The sequence below is a fragment of the Nannospalax galili genome, unplaced genomic scaffold (genome assembly GCF_000622305.1).
Source record: "Nannospalax galili isolate Female #2095 unplaced genomic scaffold, S.galili_v1.0 scaffold1423, whole genome shotgun sequence".
Classification (NCBI taxonomy): domain Eukaryota; kingdom Metazoa; phylum Chordata; class Mammalia; order Rodentia; family Spalacidae; genus Nannospalax; species Nannospalax galili.
In genome coordinates, this window is record NW_008349231.1 from 449,405 (window position 1) to 460,154 (window position 10,750).

The 10,750-nt window shown below is 41.4% G+C and overlaps 1 pseudogene; it reads left to right on the forward strand.

The window, feature by feature from the left end:
• The first annotated feature begins 1,605 nt into the window (after positions 1-1,605).
• On the forward strand, positions 1,606-2,576 carry LOC103744738 (annotated as a pseudogene).
• The last annotated feature ends 8,174 nt before the right edge of the window (positions 2,577-10,750 follow it).

Here is a 10,750-nt window from a genome sequence, read left to right on the forward strand (position 1 = left end):
TCTCTGTGAGACTGAGGCCACCCCTGTCTACATAATGAGTTCCAGACACTGTCTCAAAACAATAAAAAAAACAAAAAGTTCAACTTATTCAAGTGTCTCATAAGTCATTAATTTATTGAGACTAAAACATCAGAATATTTTCTATAGCAGTTATGTATAAATGGGTGTGCTTTTCTTTAAGTTGTGAGATTATTGACATATGTCCAAATATATATAACAAATACTTATCTTTCTTACAGAACAACGTATGCTAATGATCTCTATAAGATAAAGAGAATGTAAGCTCATGATGGTAGCAATTTTGATCACTCACCTGCTGTTTTAGGAGTCACCCTGGAGAATTTCAAAGCATAAATGATCAGAAACAAAATCTAACACTATGTCTAGAGAAAGATAATAAAAAATGAAAAGCAAAAATTATCTATGATTCGTCTCGGGGAAATATGAAATTTCAACACAGATTAATAAAATCAATACAAACTACAATTAAACTGAATAATCAGGAGCTGGAGAAATGGCTCAGTAGTTAAGAGCACTGGCTTCTCTTGCAGAGGACCTGAGTTCAGTTCCAAGCAACCACATGACAGCTAAAAAATTTCCATAACCCCAGTTCCAGGGGATCCAAGCCCTCTTTTGACCTGTGCAGGTATTGCATGCACAGGTGCTCTAAGGGCACCAAGGATACATATATACATACACATATACATACATACATACATGTATACATACATACACACATACATGCACACATACATACATACATGCGTACATACATGCGTACATACATAATACATACAGGCACTCACACATATAAAATAAAAATAAATAAATCATGCACAAGCATCAACTGCCCTGTCTCATGTTGCTAACTGATAATGAATCATCTCTCACACTTGATTTATTATTTATAAGACAGGGAAACAATAATGTATCTTGTTATTTGCACTGGATTTAAGTATTTGTTCAAAGTCATCTTTGTAAATGCATGAGTCCATTTAGCTGCAATGCTTGTTGGTTGAGCCTTATCTAAAATACTCTTTACTAGAAGAGTGATTCAGGGTAGGAGTGTGGATGAAACAAACTTTTTTTTTTTTTTTAGTTTTTGACTTTGCTAATCTGCTTTAGCCTAAGCCTACTGTAAGACTGCTGTCTCAGCCCTATTTTAGATTCCACTTTTTGAGAACAAACATTAGGCATTCAGGTTTCAATTTGGGAAGAATGAAAGACATAATTGGTCAAATTTTCTTTTCACATGGGTGGACATAAAAATGGACTGACCTTAATGTGAATATTAAGTTCAACTATCCTGTGGGCAGGAGTATGGTTAAGCCGTGAAGAGCACTTCTCCTCTTGCAGAGGATGAGGGTTCAACTCCCAGCACCCACAGATGCCTAATAACTGTAACTCCAGTTACACAGGATTTACCTCCCTCTTCTGGTCTTTAAAGGTACCAGACATGAATTTGCTACGCACATGCATAGAGGCACTCATATGTACACCTAAAACAAAAATAAATAAATGTTGCACAACAATCACCTGCCCTGTCCCATGTTGCTAACTGATAATGAATCATCTCTCACACTTGGTTTAGAGGAAACACTGACCAGCATGACTGCAGGAAACCATTCTGCCATGTCAGACTTTGTGCTTCTGAGATTCTATCAGTCATGGAATGTGAAGGCTCTACTCTTCATGGTATTTCTCCTGCTTTACCTGATCACTGTATCTGGAAATGTTGTCATTGTAATCTTAGTTATCACTGACCCACGTCTCCACTCCCCCATGTATTTCTTTTCAGAAAACCTGTCCTTTGTTGATATGTGGCTTTCCACAAACACCACATCTAAGATGATCACAGAGTTTCTCAGGAAGCACAAGATCATTTTCTTTGCAGGCTGCATGTCTCAGAACTTTTTCTCCGATTTCATCAGAGAGCTAGAGATGGTGATACTGGTGATAATGGCCTATGAACGCTATGTGGCCATCTGCAAACCACTCTGCTACTCAGCATTATGAGCCTTCAAAGGTGCATTGTGATGGTTGGACTGCCTGGATTATCAGTTTTGTGCATGCCATAAGTCAAACTGTTGTGATTGTGCAGCTGCCTTTCCGTGGCCCCCAGGAGGTAGGCAGCTTCTTTTGTGATAGACCACTAGTGATGAAGTTGGTCTACATGGATTACAGCACCTTAAACATCTTATTGAACCTTGATTGTGGAGTTGTGGCAGTGACCTGCTTTATTTTGCTGCTGATATCCTACTCACATATTCTTCTCACTGTCTCAAGAAGCTCTAAAGCTGGTGCATCTGAGGCCCTGTTCACCTGCTCTGCCAACATCACAGTGGTGGTGCTCTTCTTTGGACCCTGCATCTTCCTCTATGTGTGGCCACTCAACATCACCTGGATGGACAAGTTCCTTGCTGTGTTTTACTCTGTCTTTACACTTGTCCTAAATCTAGCTATTTATACACTGAGAAATAGACATGAAAACTGTTTTAAAGAGATTGAGCAGCTACTGTGTAGATTTCAAGAGAAATACTAAATACTTAAAAGGATCTTTCAATGTTTATGTATGATCCAAACAGTCCTCCTACTTGAACTGTGTTCATGATTGTGATATCTTTTTGGTCAATTGTTCCTTTGATTAAAATGAAGTGACCCTCTTTATCTCTTCTCATTAGTTTTAATTTGAAGTTTATTTTTATTTCAAATATTAGAATTGCAAAACCTGCTTGCTTCTTACTACCATTTGCTTGGAATATTTATTTCCATCCTTTCCCCTAAGGTAGTGCCTATTCTGGAAGTTGAGGTGAGTTTTTTGAGGATAGCAAAAGATGAATTTTGTTCCTTAATCCATTCCACTAGCCTGTGTCTTTTGACTGGGGAATCGTGACCATTGGTATTTTGAGTGATTATTGAAAGATGTGTATTTGTTACTGTAATTTCAATTCCTTTGTGTTCTTGGTCCTATTTTGTATTTCCATAATTTTACCTTCCTTTGTCTTCTTTCTGCAATCTCTTGGGTATTCTCATTCCTGTCTTCTGTCCTTCATATTATTTTAGGTATTCTCTGTAGGGCTGGTTTTGGAGGACATGAATTCTATTAGAATAAAATCTGTAGATGGGGTTAATAGACCCCAGTGTGTGGGCTTGCACCCACTGAGGTGAATCTGGGTAAAATGCTTGGCTAGATAGAAATTGACATGTATGGTAGAATGCATGGTGCCTATTGGGGGGTGAGCTACTGGGGTGTGAATGGGAGACAGAGTCTAAATTTGATTAAAACACGTGTATGAAATTTACAAAGGTTCAATAAATATAAAGAAGAAAAAATTATAAGAACTGTGTGTGTATGTGTGAGTATGTGTGCGTGTGTGTGTGTGTGTGTATGTGTGTGTGTGTGTAGAGAGAGAGAGAGAGACTATGAAATGAGGCTGGGTAGGGGGATGGGAATGAATCTGAGAGGAGATGGGGAAGATCTGAATATAATCAATGTACAGTATATGAAATGCTCAAATAATCAATAAAAATGTCATTTAAAAACTTTAAAAATGTTTTTAAAGAAAAAAAAAAACAGTAACAAACAACAAACTACCTCCGGATGTACAAGTCTCAGCTCAGAAATAAAAGCAACATGAAAAATAAAAATAACATATCGTTTTCAAAAATCATTGATATCCCATATTAGTACCTTCCAATGTCATTGATTTGGAAGAACTTCTAGAAAAAGAATTTAAAAGAATAACTAAACTGTGTTCAAACAACTCAATGAAAATATGAATGCACTGTATGAGAACACAAACAAATATCTGAGTGAAATAAGGAAGTCCAGAACTCGGAAATCCAGAAATTGATGGGACTACCCTATTGCTGAAGACACTACACATGTCAGTTACAGAACATGGAGAAATCAAGCTGGTACCGACCTGGAATCCTCATCCCCATTGCCTAGCTTTCATAGTACCTCAAGGTGCAAGCAAAACTGCCAGAAGAGAAAAGCAATCATGATTCTTACCCAGCTTTGAACTCTAAGCTGCAATAATGACTGGCTTGGCCAGATATACCCACAGGTAAAATGGTGACACAAAGTAATTTGAGTGACCAACTGCCCTCAGTTAGATTTAGGGCCCATTCCAAGAGATGAAACCCTTATCAGGCACCTTTATTGTAGCCAAAACTCTCAAAGTTAGGCAATAGACCCAAAGGAGAGCCTATGACTACTTTTCTGCAAAATAGACATAGTATTAACCCAATACTTAATGATTTTTATGATACCCAAAGATAGATACATTTCTCAACTGTCATCAAAGAAGCTATTTTTGTAAAGTTCAATTTTAATGTAATAGAAAACTTAGAAAACGTTCTCTGTAGAAATATAAAGTGTTCCAATTATTACAGAACAACTGTCTTGAATAAATAGAATTTGCATGTATACATTGCTAGTAAAATGTCTTTCATGGACACTACATATTTCTGCATTGATTGCTACTTAACTGTCAATGTATTATAACCATAAGCATTCTTTTTAGGGAGAGCATTGAACTTTGGTGCAATAATTTTGATGTTTCATCCTAAATAATCTATTTGAAACAATTTTTTGAGGGTTTCTTCCACTTCTCTTGTCCTTTCTTTTTCTTTTTTATGGGACTTTTATGAGTTTCATGCACTATATCTTGATCATACTTAGACTCCCTCTCTTAGTTGTAGTCTTCTTTTAGCTCCCACCTGCAGTCCAATTTCATGGACTCTGTCATGAAATATTATGGTTTACCGAGTAAAATTTGTGTATTAATTCTTCTGATCCTTGAGCATGGGAGGCAGATCTTTCCGCTTCTATTTTATACTTTTGTGTCTTTAAAGCATCATTCCATGATGTCCTGAGATTTAACAATTATGCTGATACTCCTTACTCTGATGGGTTTGCTCCTAAACTTGACTCTTCTTTCTTGGAATATAGATGTTGTTTCTTTTAATTTCTGTAGTCCTGATAATATTATATGGAAAGACTCCTTTCTGGTAGTGTTCCTTTTTGGTGTTCTCAATGCCTTCTGTAGTTGAATGTCCATGTATTTCCCCAGGTTTGGGAATTTTTCTGTTGTATTTCTCTAAGAATGTTTCCTTCACATTTAATTTATATTTTAATTTCCTCTTTTGAACCATAAATTCACATTGGTCATTTATTTTTTCCAGTTTTCTTGTGTATTGGTCACTTTAATATTGCTTGAATAAACAACAAGACCACAAGCAATTTAAGGAGTAGTTTATTTTTATTACAGCGCCAGGGAGATAGAAGTTCACAGTGGAGGTGTGGGCATGGCAACAAGAGTAGGAAGCCAAGAGATCAAATGTCAATCACAACAGGAAACAAATAGAACAGGAAGTAGGGTAAAAAGCACAAAACCTCACTGTTTGCTCCCATGCTGGACTTTCTCTAGCAAGTCCAGCAAGTCCACTTTCTAAAGGTTCCCAAACCTCAAAAACAGTGCCACCAACTGAGTATCGCCTGCTTAAATACATATACATAAACCAATGAGGGACATTTTTTATTAAACCACCATATTTTGAATGCCTTGACTGTCATTTATTAGTCTTCCTCTGTGACTATATAAATGTAACAGTTCATTAATATCATTTTAAATCACAATCTTTACGTTTTTCTGCTTTGTATAGTGTATTGTTAAAATAGTTCACTTTTTACTTAACATATTTTCATTTGCTATGCAGTGATTCCTACAACTGAAATACTCCTCCTGAAGGGAGGAGGGAGATTCATTAAGACTTAGGACATTAACAAATTTTACAAGACTCAGAATCTCCTGAAACATACAAGATTCACAAGGACAGTAACAATTGATGGAAATTGAGACCCTCTGACCAGCAGAGCTGCCTGAAAGTCATGCACAGAGTTGCAGGCATATAGGATATGTGAGTCTTCACCCTTCCTGTGGTGAGCTTTCCAGTATGCAGTTGTTTTGAGATACCCATGATCCCCTAAGTAACACTTCACAGATACTCTCCTAAGTAAACATTGCTCATTATACTAAACATGGGTAGAATCATTTCTTTGTGTTCTATCAGTGCCCTATGTAAAACAGACATTTCTTCACATCTTCTCAGAAAATTTCAAAAGGCTCGTTTTTATCAGACTCTTTCTTTGCTGAGTCCCTCATACATATCCTATGTCGGGACTCAGGTTTGCTTTGCTTAGCGGAGGACCTGTTAACAGGCTTTGGGGCAGAGGGTCTGATTGGTGACAGAGTCATAAACTCTGGGACCTGTGTCTTCCCAACAGGATGATTTATTTTAGAATTCAGATGGTTTTTATACATCCCAAGGAACTAACCATCATGTGGGATATGGCAGTCACATACAATTATTTAGGATACAAAGAAACAGGACATTTAGTCTGTTAGTTGGTGCCAGAAGGATTCTTAAACTTTTACTCAAGGTTATCAATGCACATCCAGTAATTTATTGTCCACAATGTTTTCTTTCTTAGAGCTAAAACATGGTAAACTTATATTTAGCTTTTAGCTGAGGCGTAAACCTTTAACCTAGCCTAATCTTTTAGCCAGGGATAGCTGAGTTATTTGTTCAGGACAAGGAGATGAGCTAAGGGTTGTTGACCAAGACACTTTCCCACAGAGCAGGGAGCGTACACTTTTATGACCAGGCTGCTTCCTCCTGCAAGTCTAGCAGTGTTCTGCAAGACAGGGATTATCAGAGCCACAGTTTTCAGTGCCCCTCCCTTTAGCAGAGAATGCAGCCTGGACCTATACGTTTTAGGCTCACCTCACCCTAGGGCCTTGCATCCTGGTTTCCTACAGTCCTATATTACTTTTCAAACTCCATCCACTTATTTGTATCTTCTTTGAAGTCATTGGTCATTTGTAAAGTTAACTTTGGCAGACCTATCTTACATGTTCTCTTTCCCACATATACATGGCCTTCCATCTCTACTGTTAAAACCTTGGTTGACCCCCAGATCAAGGACCTTTCCCTGACTTGTCATGTCAAGTTTCCTTTCACACAGGACCCTGGACTTTGCCCTTCCTGTCTCAGCTCATCCAGGACCATTGGGGGACTCCTGGAGCCATTCTGAGACCTGCTTTTGTAAGCTCACTTTTCCATACTTTCTGACACCCACCATCTCTGCTCTTTTAAGACTGTTGTTGAAGATAGATCTGGGAGCTTTTCCAGATATGCCTTGGTGAGTTTACTTTCCCACACCTCACTGCTCTCTGCCATCTCAGATCATAGAACTCCTTGGGTTATTACAATCCTTGATCCCCAAGATCTGAGTGGTTTCCTTTCCTGAACTATCAGTCAGCTGATTCACTTAACAACCACCTAGCCCTTGCTGATGTTCTAGAAGCATGAAGAGTCAACTCTGGAACCTCAACTCTGCAGTTGCAACTGCCCCTAGCTTAACTGAGACCATTTCTTAAACTCCATTTTCACATCAAAATAAGTTGGACACAAACCTGAACACCAAGAAATACTCAGCTAGGTCAAAACCTGACTAACTGAGAAATAGCAAAGATGAAAAGAACCACTCAACAAATACAAGATCATCTACAATATACAGCAGCCAGCATCATGATAAATGGTGAAAATTTCTAGTCATTCCCTTTAAAATTAAGGATGTCCACCCTCTCCATCCCTGAAAGATGTAGTACTTGAAGTCTTAGCAAGTGCAAACAAGAAAATGAACAAGACAAACAAGATAAAAATTCAAAATGAAGAAGACAAAAAAAACATAATTTGTAGGTGATATAATTCTACCATATCTACATAATGACCCTAAATTCTCCACCAGAAAACACATAGAGTTAAAAGTGAAATCAACAGATTAGAAGGTAATAAAATTATTACCCAAAATAAGAATCCATCTGATATGCCAACAGCAAATATATAATAAATACATAAATAATAAAGAAAGACAAACAAGAAAGAAAGAAAGAAAGAAAGAAAGAAAGAGGAAGACACCATTCACAATAGCCTCAAAATCCAGAAGATATCTTGAAATAAATCTAACCAAGGAAGTGAAGGACTTGCATAATAAAAAATTTAAGACAATGTAGATAGAAATTAAAGATACCAGGAGATGGAAAGACCTCACAAGCACATGGATCAATAAAATTAATATTTAGAAAATGGTCATCTATGGGGAGCGCGCTGGGCTCCCGGGGCCCCTGTGCGCTCCTGGAGAGTTGCGGTGGGTCCCGCGGGTTTCTCCGCCTCGCACCCCTGGAAGGTCAGCTGTCGCGCACTGCGTCGCTGTCCGCCGCTTGAGTGCTGAAAGTCTCTGCTGCCAGGGGCTTTGCCCGGCCGGGTCCCACCCTAATTTCACCCGTGCACTTTCCTCAAGATGCGAAATCCACTGGCCGCTGGATCACGCGGGAAAGTGCGGGAGCGGCTAAAGCTAGGTGTCTGTGAGTCAATGATGGAAGGATACTGCCCCCCGGGGAGACTGGATCGCAGGCAGGAGATACAGGACTCAGTCCGTGCTACAGCTCTTTATTAAGCAGCAGTGATCTAGCTCCTAGCTTATCCAGCTCCGTTTATTGAGGGGAATCAGGAAACTTTATACCGTGGGGGTAGTGGTAAAAGCTTTAGCTGATAGGTACTTTGTGAGATACCCTATTTGCATATGGAAGTGGGCTCCTGCCAGGTTGCCAGACTGCCAGAAAAAATCACACAGGAAAGCATGGCATTTCCAGAGCCAGAGGGCATGTTTATGGTAGGGCATCTGTGGCGGTCACTTCAAAAGATGAGTCAGGAAGATGCTGGAAAAGCACTCTGTTGACAAAAGGAGTCTTCTGCATATGAAACCGAGCCTGTGGGCTGTCCAGACATGGAGAGACTACTACTTTTACACAACAGGGGTCCCCAACAGTCATCCAACAAAACATCCTCTACAAATTCAATGCCATACCAATTAAAACCCCAATACAATTTGTCACAGAAACTGAAAACATAACAGCAGATTTCATATGGAAACAAATAATCAAGAAACCAGTGTGGTAAAATAATCCTGAACAGAAAAATATTACAGGGGCATTTCCATTCCTGATCTCAAAATGTATTGCAGAGCTATAATAATAAAAACAGCATGGTAGTGGCATAAAAATAAACACATTGGCTCTGCTTCCCTGGACCTGCACCACCGGCTGGTTCTCCTGGCCTGCTCTCCTATCCTCAGGCCTCTCTTGGTGTGGGTCTATCGTGGAGCCCTCCATGCCTTGACTCCCCCAGCCTCATTCGCCCTTCCATCTCCCCCGCTGTTCTCTGCTCCTGCTTTGGGCCCTGCGCCCTTCCTGGTCTTGGGTCCCCAGACACCTGGGGAACTGGTGCTGCTTCCTGATCCTTTTCGCCCAGGCCAGCTTGGTGCCTTCCTTGGGCTCCAGGAGCACTGCTTCTGGACCTGGCCCCACCCTCGCCTCTCTCTGCTTCCCTGGACCTGCACCACCAGCTAACTCTCCTAACCCGCTCTCCTATCCTCAGGCCTCTTGGGCTAGGTCTATCGCGCAGCCCTCTGCGCCTTGACTCCCCCAACCTCATTCACCCTTCCATCTCCCCCGCTGTTCTCTACTCCTAGTTTGGGCCCTGTGCCATTCCTAGTCTTGGGGCCCCAGACACCTGGGGAACCAATACTGATTCCTGATCCTTTTCACCCAGACCAATTTAGTGCCTTCCTTGGGCCCCAGGAGCACTGCTTCTGGACCTGGCCCTGCCCTCACCTCTCTCTGCTTCCCTGGACCTGCACCACCGGCTAACTCTCCTAGCCTGCTCTCCTACCCTCAGGCCTCTCTTGGGGTAAGTCTATCGCGGAGCCCTCCGTGCCTTGACTCCCTGGGCCTCATTCACCCTTCCATCTACCCCGCTGTTCTCTACTCCTAGTTTGGGCCCTGTGCCATTCCTAGTCTTGGGGCCCCAGACACCTGGGGAACCAATACTGCTTCCTGATCCTTTTCACCCAGATCAATTTAGTGCCTTCCTTGGGCCCCAGGAGCACTGCTTCTGGACCTGGCCCTGCCCTCACCTCTCTCTGCTTCCCTGGACCTGCCCACAGGCTAACTCTCCTAGCCTCCTCTCCTACCCTCAGACCTCTCTTGGGGTAAGTCTATCGCGGAGCCCTCCATGCCTTGACTCCCCGGGCCTCATTCACCCTTCCATCTCCCCCACTGTTCTCTACTCCTAGTTTGGGCCCTGCGCCATTCCTAGTCTTGGGTCCCCAGACACCTGGGGAACAAATACTGCTTCCTGAACTTTTTCACCCAGACCAACTTAATGCCTTCCTTAGGCCCCAGGAGCACTGCTTCTGGACATGGCCCCACCCTCACCTCCCTCTTCTTCCCTGGTCCTGCAACACCCGCCAGCCTCTTTATGGGGCTGACAGCCTCTTTCTGGGGCTCCGAGGTTTACCTTTCCGCTCCCTGACCTTTGCATCCAGTACAACCCAGCTACTCAATCCACTCCCTGGGAAATCTTGGGGCTTCTTCCCACCCCATCTGCCTGTGCATCCCTGCATGGCACAGCCACAGCCAGGATCTCAGGTCAGTCCAAAACCCAAGTTCCTGAGGCTAAAATTATTCTTAGAAGATTCCAGACCTAAGGAGAAAGTCTGAAAACTTCTGACCCACATTGGAATTGGGCCACCGTGGAACTCCTGAAGACAAAGTCAATCCAGCCACGACAATATAAAATCAAAAGAGAGAACCAGAAGCTTAGATGAACCAGCTCTTCA